Source organism: Mesocricetus auratus, unplaced genomic scaffold (genome assembly GCF_017639785.1).
Source record: "Mesocricetus auratus isolate SY011 unplaced genomic scaffold, BCM_Maur_2.0 contig_6580_pilon_obj, whole genome shotgun sequence".
NCBI lineage: Eukaryota > Metazoa > Chordata > Mammalia > Rodentia > Cricetidae > Mesocricetus > Mesocricetus auratus.
In genome coordinates, this window is record NW_024434615.1 from 27,806 (window position 1) to 41,098 (window position 13,293).

Consider the following 13,293-nt stretch of genomic DNA (forward strand, 5'->3'; position numbering starts at 1 on the left):
TTCTTGGAGGTAACAATTCTCAAAGGTGATTTTTTTCATTGGCTTTTAGGATTCTTGGCCCACTCTGTGAGGTTTTAAGTTATATACAATATTGTGTGCACTAGAGATGAGTCATTTGTTACTATTTAGAAGCTTACTTACCCAGCTGAGCAGTCCATGCTGGCAATGTACCCATGGAGGAATGAAAAGCTGAGCCAATTTAATATAAATCCTCTGGAGCAGTATGACCTTTGTGAACAACCTAAAGACTGTGAGAAGTTTAAAGATCCTATCTTGATACCCCAAGTGTGGTAGTGTGAATGGAGTTGGCCCCCCATAAGCTCATGGAGAGTGGCAATAATAAGAAGTGTGGCTTTGTTGGAGTAGATGTGGTCTTACTGGAGGAAATATGTCACTGTGTGGCTTTCAGGTCTCCTGTATGAGCAAGCCATGCCCACTGCCTCAATCAACTTCCTGTTGCCTTATGATCAAGAGGTAACCAGCACCATTCTTGGGGCATACAATTTTAATTCCAGCACTTGGGAAGCAGAGGCAGGTGGATATCTGTGAGTCAATGACATAGACCAGATCTTCAACTAGTTCATAGAAAACTTCCACAAATTAAGAATAGGTACAATCGTCCAAACACAATGAAAACACTGTACACCAAACAGAGATGACCAGAAAAGAAAATGCCCAATGTGTATCATACATAAAACATTAAGTTTACACAGCTAAGAATGTATATTGAAAGGTGTAAGAGGAATAATACCCATCACATATGAAGGAAAACATATCAGAGTGGCAGCTGGTTTATGAATGGAAAAGGTAGAATGGCTTTGAGGAATACACTTTAATTCCCAAAATACTGTGAGAGCCACATATATAGCAATTGTGTATGGCATGACTGAAGGACAAAGAAAAATGGCCTCCAGAAATCTTAACAGCCCAAAATATTTATATCCAACAAACCAAACATAAAGAAAATAGAGGGATCATTACCTAAGAAATAAAAGAGATGTGGGAATATGAATGAAAATGGGAAAGAAATGCAAAACCACACATATTAATACCAAAAAACCACCAAGAGCATAGAAAATAACACCAAAATAAAAAATATGGTGACAGTCTTCCTGCAGAAATTATGACCCATATTAAAAGATGTGTCTTCCAGCCTCAAGGTCTGGATTAAAAGCATGTGTCATCTAACCACAAGGTCTTGATCGAAAGCATGTTGTTTTCTTGCCTCAAGGCCCAGATCACAGGTATGCCTTCCATTTCTTGATAACTAGTTCATTCCAGATGTAGTCAACTTGACAACCAAGGATAGCCATCACAGGTCCCAATACTACAAAATGCTTATTACTTGGAACGCCCAATGCCCACACCTTTCAGATCCACAAAAATTTTCATACCGGGCAACACAAGCCACCACAATCCACTAAAATCTAGAGAGGAAACAGAAACAAAGGAACAAAAACCCACCCAAGAAAGACAAAGCCAGATACCAGCACTTAGACATCATCCCAATCCCAAATGCCAAGACTCCAGCATAGAAACACTGTCAATAACAGCCAGGATAATAAGTCTCCACCAGAGCCCAGCAAACCTACCATGGCAGGCACTGAATGTAACAGCACAGCTTAAATTCAAGAAAAGTCCTTAAAAAGCCTTCATGAATATTATAGAGTTTCCTAAGGAAGAAATGAATGAATTCATTAAAGAAATCAAAGACAACACAAACAGTGTAAGAAAATAAGCAAAACTGTTCAAGAGTTGTAAACGAAAATAGAACCAATAAAGAAAACACAAGCTGAGGGAATTCTCGAAATCAAAAATTGAGGAACTTGAAGAGAACCTAAAGTGGTAACACTCACTAACAGAATACAGGAGATAGAAGACACAATCATAAGAACTGAAAATACAATAGAAGACATGGATACATCTGTCAAACAAAATATTAAGTCTAATACCCTCTTGGTATGAAACATCCAGGAAATCTGGGACATTGTGAAACTACCAAATCTAAGAACAATAGGAATGGAAGGAGAAGAATCGCAGATCAGTTCACAGGCCCAGAAAATCTTTTCAACAAAATCTTGGAAGAAAAATTTTCTACCCTAAAGAAAGAGTTGCCCATCAAGGTACGAGTATCATACAGAATACCAAATAGCCTGGACCGGTAAAGTCAAATCTCACTTAACACATACTAATCAAAACACTATAAATAAAGAACAAAAAAGAGACTATTAAAAGTTGCAAGAAAAAAGACCAAAGAAGACATATGAACTCAGACCTAGTGAACTTACATGTGACTTCTCAATGGAAGCTCTAAATGCCACAAGGGTCTAAGCAGATGTGCTACAGAATGTATGAGACAATAGGTGACAGTGCAAACCACTTTAATCAGCAAAACTTTCAATCAACATAGATGTATCAAGCGGACATCCTATTATAAAACAAAATTTAAGCAAATTTATGTGCAAATTCCATTCTAAATAAGCTGCTCGATGGAAAACTCAAACCTAAATCACTTAACTACAACCATGAAGAGCATAGAGAGTAAATAATCTCACAAAAGAAAATTCAAAGGAAGGGAAACACATACGTGAGCATGCACACACACACATACACACAAACTCAGACACACACACACACACACACACACACACACACACGGCACCACCAACACAAACACAAGAATAACAACAAATAGCAGGAATCAACAGTTATTGGTCATAGATATTTCTCAACATTAATGTTTTCAATTCCTTAAGAAAAAGACACAGACCAAGAGAATGGATGCAAAACCAGGATCTGTCAGTCGGCATGCTTCTAAGAAATGCACCTCAAACATCAAGGATAAGCAGTACCTCAGGATAGTGGGTTAGAAAAGATATTCAACATTATTGAACCTAAGAAGCATGCTGGTGTAGGCTTTTTGATATCAAACGATGTATACTTCAAACCAAAACTAATAAGAAGAGATGGGGAAGGAAACTACATACTCCTTAAAGGAAAATCTCAGTAAGATGACAATTCAATTCTTAAAATCTATGCCCCACAACACTGTAGAGCTGCCCTGCTGGTGTAGGTGTAGGCAAGATGACACTGAGGGCATGAAGGCAGGAGAAGCTGTCCCACATCTTGCTCATTGCTCCAAGGGGTGAACCAGCCTGGGCAATGCTGGGGCAATGCCAGAGTTCATACCCTGGTAGTGAGGAGAGAGGAGGTGGGGGGAGAGGAGATCTGGCAGGCTCACCAACCCAGAAACTACCCAGTTCTGGAACTAGTCTTATGAATTGGATCACCTCAACATCTACCTTATCTATGATCTGCTGGAGCCCATGAAGGGGCCACTGGCCCTGAAGACCCAAAGCTGCCAGATCTTCACAACACAGGGCAACAACAGGATATCCAAAAGAGTTCCAGTGAGTGTTCAGTACCAGCATTGTAGCAGAAAACAGAAGTCTCACAATAGATCAATGACTTTTTCCAATTAGCACTTGAAATTAATGATGTGTAGACTAAACTCTAAACTGTATGACTCACTGTGTCAAATTACCCTTTCCATCACAAGGTCTTTTGTAAAGAGAAGCCTTCCTGCCAGCCTGGTTCCAGAGCCACATCAGTCCCAAATAAACACACAGGAGGCTATATTAATTATGAAGCTGTTGGCCTTGCTTGTTTCTTACTGGCTAACTCTGACTTAAGTATTTATCCCATGATTGTTAATCAAAGTATTTCTCTTACCAGAGAAGTTTCCGGGCTTCTTATCCCTATGGCGGTTACATCTTGACTCCCTGATTTTCTCCTACCCAGAATCCTCCTGGACTCCTAGTCCCACCTATATTGCTTCTCTATTGGCCAAAAGTGGTTTATTGACATATACACAGGACTTCCCCAACAGTCTTCCATCTTTCCTTCCTTCCTTCCTTCCTTCCTTCCTTCCTTCCTTCCTCCCTTCCTTTCTTAATTTCGTCTTTTCTTTGTTCTCTAAATTTTATTTTGTTTATGGGGACTGCTATGGCAAAGGATGGATTCTGAGGGACAGGGTGTTGAATGAGAGTGAGATCTGCAAGGTGAAAGACACAATGTATAAATATAAAGAAAGTTAAAACAAATCTATAGCCTAAACACAAGGGATCCAAGTGTGTAAAAGAAAAACTATGACAGCTTAAATCACATAGTGACCCTCACATTCTGATATTGGGAGACTTCAATAGCTCCCTCTCAACAAGACACAGGTCATTTAAAGAAAAACTCAGCATTGAAATGCTGGGGCTGACAAATGTTATGAACCATTCAGATATGAGAGATAATTACAGAACATTTCACCCAAACATGTAGGTACACACCTTCTTGTCTGCACCTCCAAGAGCTTACTTCATGTCAGGACCCACGAAAAGGAGTCCATTCCACCTTGCCTCAAGATTAGAGAGCTCCAATCTGTCTTACTATCCATATGAAAGGAGTTTGGCAGTTACAGGATGCTTTGGCATTGGTGGTGGATGCCTCTTGTCTTACAATAATATTATTGGGCCTAGGTGTGTTTACTCTGGATCCTGAAGGAAGGATGGCAGTTGTAGCTACCAAATTCCTAGAGGATTAAGGGAAGGAAATCCCTTTGCCCCTTATACATGATAATGGAAGTCTTCTGCCATTTTGGCCTCACTGCTGCTTGAATACCTAAAACTGTGAAAGAATAAAGTAAGGGCCCATTCAGTATGAATTGAATGGGCCTCCTGACACCTATCCTGTGTTCTGTCTGGGACTCTTAACCCCCTCCTCTCAATCAAACCCCCCCTCCCACGTATGGACCTCAGGTCTCTTAGCTGGCTCTGTCTGCAGCCCTGCAGAGACAGCTTCCCAACAACTGCAAAATTGAACACACACTGAAACTCAAAATAAATCTCAACAGGTATAAGAAAATTGAAATAACTATGTGGATTCTATCAGGCCACCACAGGTTAAAGAAGGTATCATTGAGAAAATAAACAACAGGAAGCATTCAAATCCATGGAAACTGTTCAACTCTCTACTGAATGAGAAATGGGTGAAGACAGAAATAAGAAAGAAATGTAAGACTTTCTAGAATTGAATCAAAATGATTACATAACATAGCCAAGCTTATGAGACACAATGAGAAGAGTTCTAAGAGGCAAGTACACAGAACTAAGTTCCTACATAAGACAAATAAACAAAATAGGATAAAATAACTGATGAGATCTCACACTAACAACTGCATAGCATGCCTGAAATTCATTGGACAAAATGGAGAAGTCACGGCAAAAACGATTAGATGGCAAGTATCTATGAAGCTTAGGGCTAAAATCCATCAAATAGAAACAAAGAGTCAATGAAACAAAGAGCTCATTCTTTGAGAAAATCGATAAGAAAGAAAAATCCTGAACCAAATTAACTAAAAGGGAGAGAGAGAAGATACCAATTAACAAAATTAGATATGGAAAGGGGGACAAAACTACAGACAGTCAGGAAATCCAGAGAATCGTACAGACATACTTTAAAAACCTGTACTCCACCTAATGACGTGTTAAATTTTCTCAGTACATACCCCTTACCAAAGTTAAATCAAGATCATCAAGATCAGAAAAACAATTTAAATAGACCTACGATCCCCAAGAATGGCTAAGATCAACAACAAAAACAACAGTTCATGCAAGAGATCACATGGAGTAAGGGAAACACTAACACATTTCTGGAGGGAGGGGGAACATGAATAGCTACTTTGAAAATCTGCTTGATGGTGTTTCAGCAAGATGGGAATCAATCTACCCCAATGCAGTGCCCAAAAGAACAGAACACTTCTCAAGGTTTCAGGAGAGTTCCTGGGGATTTAAATGAAGACAAAAGCCAGCAGGACATTCTTGCAAGGAGAATACCATTTATTGCAACAAGAGGAAAGCATTATATAGTAGTTAGCAGGCATGGTGGAAAATTACCAAGGTGTGAAGTACATGTTCCCAAGGCCCTTCAGTAATAAAGATGGGCAGACAACAGGAAATGTTGGTACTTAATGAGGGAGTGGAAGAAGGCTGCCTGTGGGGTTTACAGGGAAAACAGGTGTTGGTGAAATCCTTGAACTTTGGTATGGTATTCTCAAGTTTGGTGCATGGGATATGGGACTCATACTAGATCCTAGACAAGTATATTTCAAGTGAGTTGATGGATGCATCCCAGACGGGGTCAGTGGTTGATCACAGGTAGGGTGTCCTGGATATATCCTAGAGCTTGGATGTATCCCAGGTGAGGGTATTTCCTATTTTCCTTGTCACTGTATGTTAACATGTGTTAGACTGTGACCACAAAATACGGCTTGGGTCATACTGAAGGGATCAGATCACATCTGTTAGAGGGCAATGTAGGTCTATGTGCTGGGGGATAAGATGGAAAAACACCAGGAGGAAACTGGATGGTTACATGTAGGGTGAGTCCTGCCAAAGTATAGTTTTTTTTTATTTTTTATTTTTCTTGTTAATCCCAGTTCCCTCTCCCTCCTCTCCTCCCACACTCCCCTTTCCCCCCAGCCTCCCACCCTATTGCCAATTCCTTCCACATAGGGGATATTTAGAGTCTGTCATTTCACTCCTGGTAGGGTGCAGGCATTCCCCTAAGAGTCCAGGCTGAGAGAGCATCCCTCTTTGTGCTATGGGCACACAAAGAATGTTTGTATTCCAGGGATAGACACTGATCCACTGCTCAAGGCCCCATACGTTGCCCAGGCCTTCTCACTGACACTCATATTTGGGGAATCCAGATCAGTCCCATGTTAGCCTCCCCACTGTCATTCTGGGGTCCAAGAGCTCTCCCCTGTTCAGATCAGCTGTCTCTGCTGGTTTTGCTGGCCCATTCTTTGCCAATTTGCTCATCACTCCTCTCTCTCTGCCACTGGGTTCCGTGGGTTCAGTTCAGTGTTTAACTATGTGTTTGCCTCTGCTTCCATCAGTCACTGGATGAAGGCTCCCAGATGGTTGACATCAAGTTCATTATCAAGAATGGGCATTCGAGGTGGTCTCTCCACTATTACTTAGCTTGCCAATTGGTGTTATCCCTTTAGATCACTAGAGGTCACTCTGGTGCCTGATCTGTCTTCTAACCTATGATTCCCTCTTCCCCCTATTCTACCCCCACCCACTCAACTTCCTGTTCCCCCATGACCTACTCTCTCTTTCTCTTCTCCTCCTCTCTTCTTCCCAGCTCCCACTCCCCCTCACCCCTCACCTTGTTCCCCATCCATTCAGAGGATCTTGTCTCAATCCTCTTCTCTTGGTACTATGCCTATATGCATATCTTTTAGGTTCTTTCCTGTTTCCCAGACTCTCTATCAGTGGAAGTGCAGACTGGCACTATTTTGATCCATGACTAGAAACCATATATGAATGAGTCCATATCATGTTTGTCTTTTTCGACTGGGTTACCTCACTCAGGATGGCTTCCTGGGAGATACTCTTCAACAAGTTGGTACAGGAGACCACTTCCTAAACATAACATCAGTGGCGCAAACACTGAGATCGACAATTAACAAATGGGACCTCCTGAAACTAAAAAGCTTCTGTAAGGCAAAGGACACAGTCAACATGACAAAAAGGCAGTCCACAGAATGGGAAAAGATATTCACTAACCCCACTTCTGACAGAGGGCTAATCTCCAAAATTTACGAAGAACTCAAGAAACAAGTCTCCAAAACACCAAAGGATCCAATTAAAAGGTGGGGTACAGATCTAAATAGAGATTTCTCAACAGAGGAGGCTAAAATGGCCAAGAGACACTTAAGAAAGTGCTCAACATCCTTAGCCATCAGGGAAAGGCAAATCAAAACAACTCTGAGATATGATCTTACTCCTGTCAAAGTCTAGTTTTTTGCAGCACAACTATGGTGTTGGAGTCAGACTAGGTTGGAACACAGGAAGTCGAGTACAGACTAGGCAATGGAGGAAAATTCAGGGTCTGGATAAAAACGAGTTGATGGGGGCCACGTAATAGGTGTCAGGATAGACCCAGCACAATGAGGTGGGTAGCCTGGTTATTCAGGAGCATTGTGGAAGCATCATGGTAAGTACTGGTGGCTTATTGCAGGTAGGTAAGTCCTGGTTAGAGCCTAGAGCTTGATGTAGTTATACTGAGTTAGTCAGACTAAGCCAGGACCAAAGATGTGGAACCATTAGGAAGCTTAGAGGTCAGCTGCTGTGCAGGGAGAACTGGACAGATTACACCATGGCAGTGATTGTGGGAAAAAGGCTTGAAGGGGATGCCAAGGGTACTCAGCAGACTTGTCCCTGGAGCAGGACTTGGGAGGTCTGGGTACATAAAGGGAATATGAGTTCTGGGTAGAAGGGACCTAATTATGCTTACATTTAGGACGGGTCCGTTATGATGCACAGAGCTTGTTTGCAAGCACAGGTAAGGGTTGTTAGAGTAGGCTAGGCAGAGAATATGGGATAGTACTTTGGAGACAACTGTGACAAATCTATGTACTGAGCATTAATGTCCACACAGAAGGGGTTGTGCTAGACCATGGAAGCTGAAATAGGAAGTCTGGGTACTAAGTAGCATGGTGGAGGAATTCCAGAATGTACCTGTGGGTAGATGCAGGTAAGGTGAATCCTAGACTATGCCAGCAGCTGGGGAACAGTAAAGTCTCAGGTGGTCATACTAGGCTGCTACAAAATTTTTGCTTCACTGACAATGTCTGGTGATGGCTGCTGTGTCAGTACAGTGTGAGGGGCAAACTAGGCCAAGAAACTAGTTTTATGATCTGTAAGAGATCTCCCATGTAATGAAAAGATATTAATGGGCTTCGATGGTGAGGTCTGATCTACTTTCCTCTCTACACACTACTGGATGGCAAGGAGAGTCTTTGTAACAAGTGGCTTTATGAATGCTGCCTCACAGGGCCCTGTGTGTAGTTGCTTGTAGGACAGGTCCTGGGTAAAACCTCGAATTTGTCTGCAGGAAATACATGGTGTTCTCATAAGGCTAGAGCAAAGGATATGGAACCTTAAAGTACAGATGTTACCTGATATACAGTTAATCATGACCAGCCCAGGCTGTGAGACCCAGGTTTTAGGACCTGCTGGTTTTGAGCCCAGGCCAGATCTGGCCAGTTGTGGGAAAGGCTTGGATGGGAATCCAAAAGTGCTCATTGAGTCTGCTGATGGACCTCAGCTGAGTACATGAAGAGTCTTTGTGTCGAGTATGTTGATTGGCGGGCAAGCTGGGTTGCCACACAGAAAGGATCGGGCTCAACCTCAATTGAGGTTGTAAAACAATTGGATACCAAGCAGTGAATTAGATTTTGTCCAGAATGTGCCTATGCATAGCTGCAGGATTCATTGAGCACCCACACATGTTACAGAAGTGAAAGTTCATTTGGGTTTGGGGTCTGAAAGTCCATCATGGCTGGGAGGCATGACAATAGGCAACAGGTAACAGAGTAACAGCTGGAAGCTGAGAGCTCTTATTTTGAAACAGTAGCACAGTGAAGCAGTTAGGAAAAACAACAATAAAAAATTGGCAGGAGTTATTTTAGCTCTGAAAACATGCCCTCAGTAACATACTTCCTCCAGCAAGTCCTCATCTCCTAAAACTGCCAAAATGGGCCACCAACTGTGATACAAATATTCAAATGACAAAGCTAGGAAGAACACTCTCATTCAAGCACTACAACTAATTTTTCTCAGTTTGGTTCCTATTTTCATCCATTTATTTGAGATTTTCATGTTTACCAGGATAGACTCAACATATGTCCTTATGATCCTCTGAATTTTTTCAGTAACTGCTATGTTGTTCTCCTTTTATCTGTTTTGATTTTGCTAAGATGGTTGTTCCCTCACTCTGTGAGTCACTCCTCATGGCTCTCTATTTAGTTTATTTCTTAAGGAGAGTATCCAGATTGAGAGGCCTTTACCTATTTTCCTATACTGAATTGATTTCCCTGTTTCATTCAACTGATTGTGTCTGCAAGCTCTGGTCAGAGGAGGAGGTCTTGGGGTGTCTGGTTACTAAATATGTTCATGAAAGTTACACAGAAGGGACCAGGCTATATTCTAGAGGATGTGCTATGTCTAGGGTAAAAGTGAACTGAGGGAAAATGGACAACAATATGTCTGTGTGGTTGCAGTTAGTGTTTGTAAGGACAAAGTCTAGAGTTTAACTGCTGAGAGGTCAGGGTATGGTCAGACTAGGCTATGACTCTGGATGCATCACAAAGGCTAGAGTGTTCTAAGAACGTCCTGGATTCTGAAGTCAAGGAAACTCACTGGGCTCAAGCCTAGAGGAGCAGTGTGGAGGTGGATAGATATTGGTACACAGGAACCTTCTTTAGGAGCGTCTGTGACTGGTTACAGGTAGGGCATTTCACGGTTGAGGCCTAGAGCTTGACTGGGCTGATAGAGCTTGACGTAGCTGGGGCTGTTGGACCCATGATAAAACATGGGAAATAACATGGGGAGTCTGTGTACATTGTATGGGGATGGAGACGTTAACAAGGAGGCCCATTGGTGCTTGCAGGTAAGTCAGGTACTGGTAGAATCCTAGAGATTGGCCTCAGTGTAGGCAGTGTTGGTCAGAGTGCTAATGAGTAAATTATATGAGCCTGGGTGAAGTCTGTGGTTCTCTGTTGCACAGACAGGGAGAGTTACATTAGTCCATGGACCTGGTTATTGGATCAAGACTAGATATAGTAGCAGGAAAAAACCTTGGATGTTGAAGTTAGGACATACATTAGCACCTGGAAGAGGATATGGGTATTCAGAGTACCAACAGGGGTGATGGAGAAAAATCGATAACAGACACGAGGCAAGTTGCAGGTAGGGCCATCCCAAATGAAGACTAGAGCTTCTCTGAGACAATGGTGGATGTGGTCAGCCTAGGTTAGTGAAAACATGTTGCAATCATGTGGAAGCCTCGGTATTGCTATCACTCAGGATAGGTGGCCAGACTAGATCAAGACACTGAAGGTGGTACCTGGGTAGAACCTGCATATTACATGAAGGCTTCAGTGGGGAAGTCCAGGGAACCAAACAGGTTGACACCAGAGGAAGCCTTTTGTGTCTGCATACCATGTCACTTTTTGCAATTCCAGAAAAGGTGTTAAGGTGGGCGCTGAAGGTTAAGGTGGGACAGATGGTATATTGTCTGGGTTCTCTAGAGAACATAACTCATAAAATGAGTATGTATGGGAATTATTAGAGTGGCTCACAGGCTGTAATCCGAATAGTCCAAAAACAGCTGTCTACAATATAAGTTGCAGGAATCCAGTAAGTAGATGTTAATTCTACCGGCTTGATGGTTTCAGCTTGTCTTCATATGGCATCTAAATCCCAAAGAAGTAGGTTCTAATGCCAGTGAATCAAGAGCATGGGCAAGCAGCAAAAGAGCAATAATTTATTTCTTCCTTGTCTTTTTTCTAGGCAGTCACACCCAATTCTACCCCACACCATAGGTAAGTCTTCCCACCTAAGGAAATCTGGATTTAAGGTGGGACTTTCTACCTCATATGATCCAGTTAACTAAAATCACTGTGTAGGTTCTAATGCCATGTACTCTGGAGCATGGGTAAGCAGGAAAAGAGCAATAATTTCTTTCTTCCTTGTCTTTTACCTAGGCAACCACAACTAATTCTACCCCCCACCATAGGTAAGTCTACCCACGTGAAGTGATCTGGATTTAATGTGGGACTTCCTACCTCATATGATCCATAGTTGTGCTCAGTGACTTGGATTTTTAGGTAATATCAATGTAGTTAGTTGACAATCAAGAATATTAATCACAAATAAGTACTGAGTGAGATGGTAAAAAGAAACATAAGGAATTTATGACTAGTTTGTTGGAAATCTAGACCTTGGCCGCTTTGCCATGGATGATGGACATAGTAGGACTATTAGAAGGACTTGGGACAAGGTCAACATGTATTGGTTTACAGAAAGGTTTGGTGGGATCACCAAGGACACTCATTGTCCTTGCTCTTCAGGAAGACATGGGAAATATTGGTACATAATGAGGGAATGGAAGAAGGCTACCTGTGGGGTTTACAGGGAAAACAGGTGTTGGTGAAATCCTTGAACTTTGGTATGGTATTCTCAAGTTTGGAGCATGGGATATGGGACTCATACTAGACCCTAGACAAGTATATTTTAAGTGAGTTGATGGATGTATCCCAGAAGGGGTCTGTGGGTGATCACAGGTAGGGTGTCCTGGATATATCCTAGAGCTTGGATGTATCCCAGGTGAGGGTATTTCATATTTTCCTTGTCACTGTATGTTAACATGTGTTAGACTGTGAACACAAAATACGGCTTGGGTCATACTGAAGGGATCAGATCACACCTGTTAGAGTGCTAGGTAGGTCTAGGTGCTGAGGGATATGATGGAAAAACAACCGGAGGAAACTGGGTGGTTACACGTAGGGTGAGTCCTGCCAGAAGTCTAGTTTTTTGCTGTAGCACAAGTATGGTGTTGGAGTCAGACTAGGTTGGAACACAGGAAGTCGAGTACAGACTAGGCAATGGAGGAACATTCAGGGTCTGGATAACAAAGCAGTTGATGGGGGCATGTAATAGGGGTCAGGATAGACCCTGCACAAGGAGGTGGGTAAGCTGGTTATTCAGAAGCATTGAGGAAGCATCATGGTAAGTACTGGTGGGTTATTGCAGGTAAGTAAGTCCTGTTAGAGCCTAGAGCTTGGATGTCCTGGACTAAGCCAGGACAGAAGATGTGGAACCCTTAGGAAGCTTAGAGGTCAGCTACTGTGTAGGGAGGACTGGACAGATTACACCATGGCAGTGATTGTGGGAAAAAGGCTTGAAGGGGATGCCAAGGGTACTCAGTAGACTAGTCCCTGGAAGAGGACTTGGGAAATCTGGGTACCTAAAGGGATTATGAGTTCTGGGTAGAAGGGACCTAATTATGTTTACATTTAGGCCAGGTCCTTTTTGATGCACAGAGCTTGTTTGCAAGCACAGGTAAGGATTGTTAGAGTAGGTTAGGCAGAGAATATGGGATAGGACTTTGGAGACAACTGTGACAAATCTATGTACTGAGCATTAATGTCCACACAGAAGGGGTTGTGCCGAGAGCATGGATGTAGTTACAGCTGAGTTAGACTAAGCCAGGACAGAAGATGTGGAATAGTTAGTACGCATAGAGATCAGCTGCTGTGGGATCTGAACTAGAACTGGAGGGTTGCAGAAAAGAGGTATATGTAGAGGTCATGGGTTTTCACCAGGCTAGACCTTTATGGAGGATATGATGGCAAACAGAAGGGAACAGGTTAGACCTTGGACTATGATGTGG

General features: G+C 42.3%; 1 long non-coding RNA gene across 1 annotated transcript; it reads left to right on the top strand.

Moving 5' to 3' along the window:
* The first annotated feature begins 10,260 nt into the window (after positions 1–10,260).
* Positions 10,261–11,639, top strand: LOC121138637. The gene is made up of 3 exons (XR_005875546.1): positions 10,261–10,346; positions 11,412–11,443; positions 11,606–11,639. It is a non-coding gene; the product is annotated as an uncharacterized LOC121138637 (long non-coding RNA).
* The last annotated feature ends 1,654 nt before the right edge of the window (positions 11,640–13,293 follow it).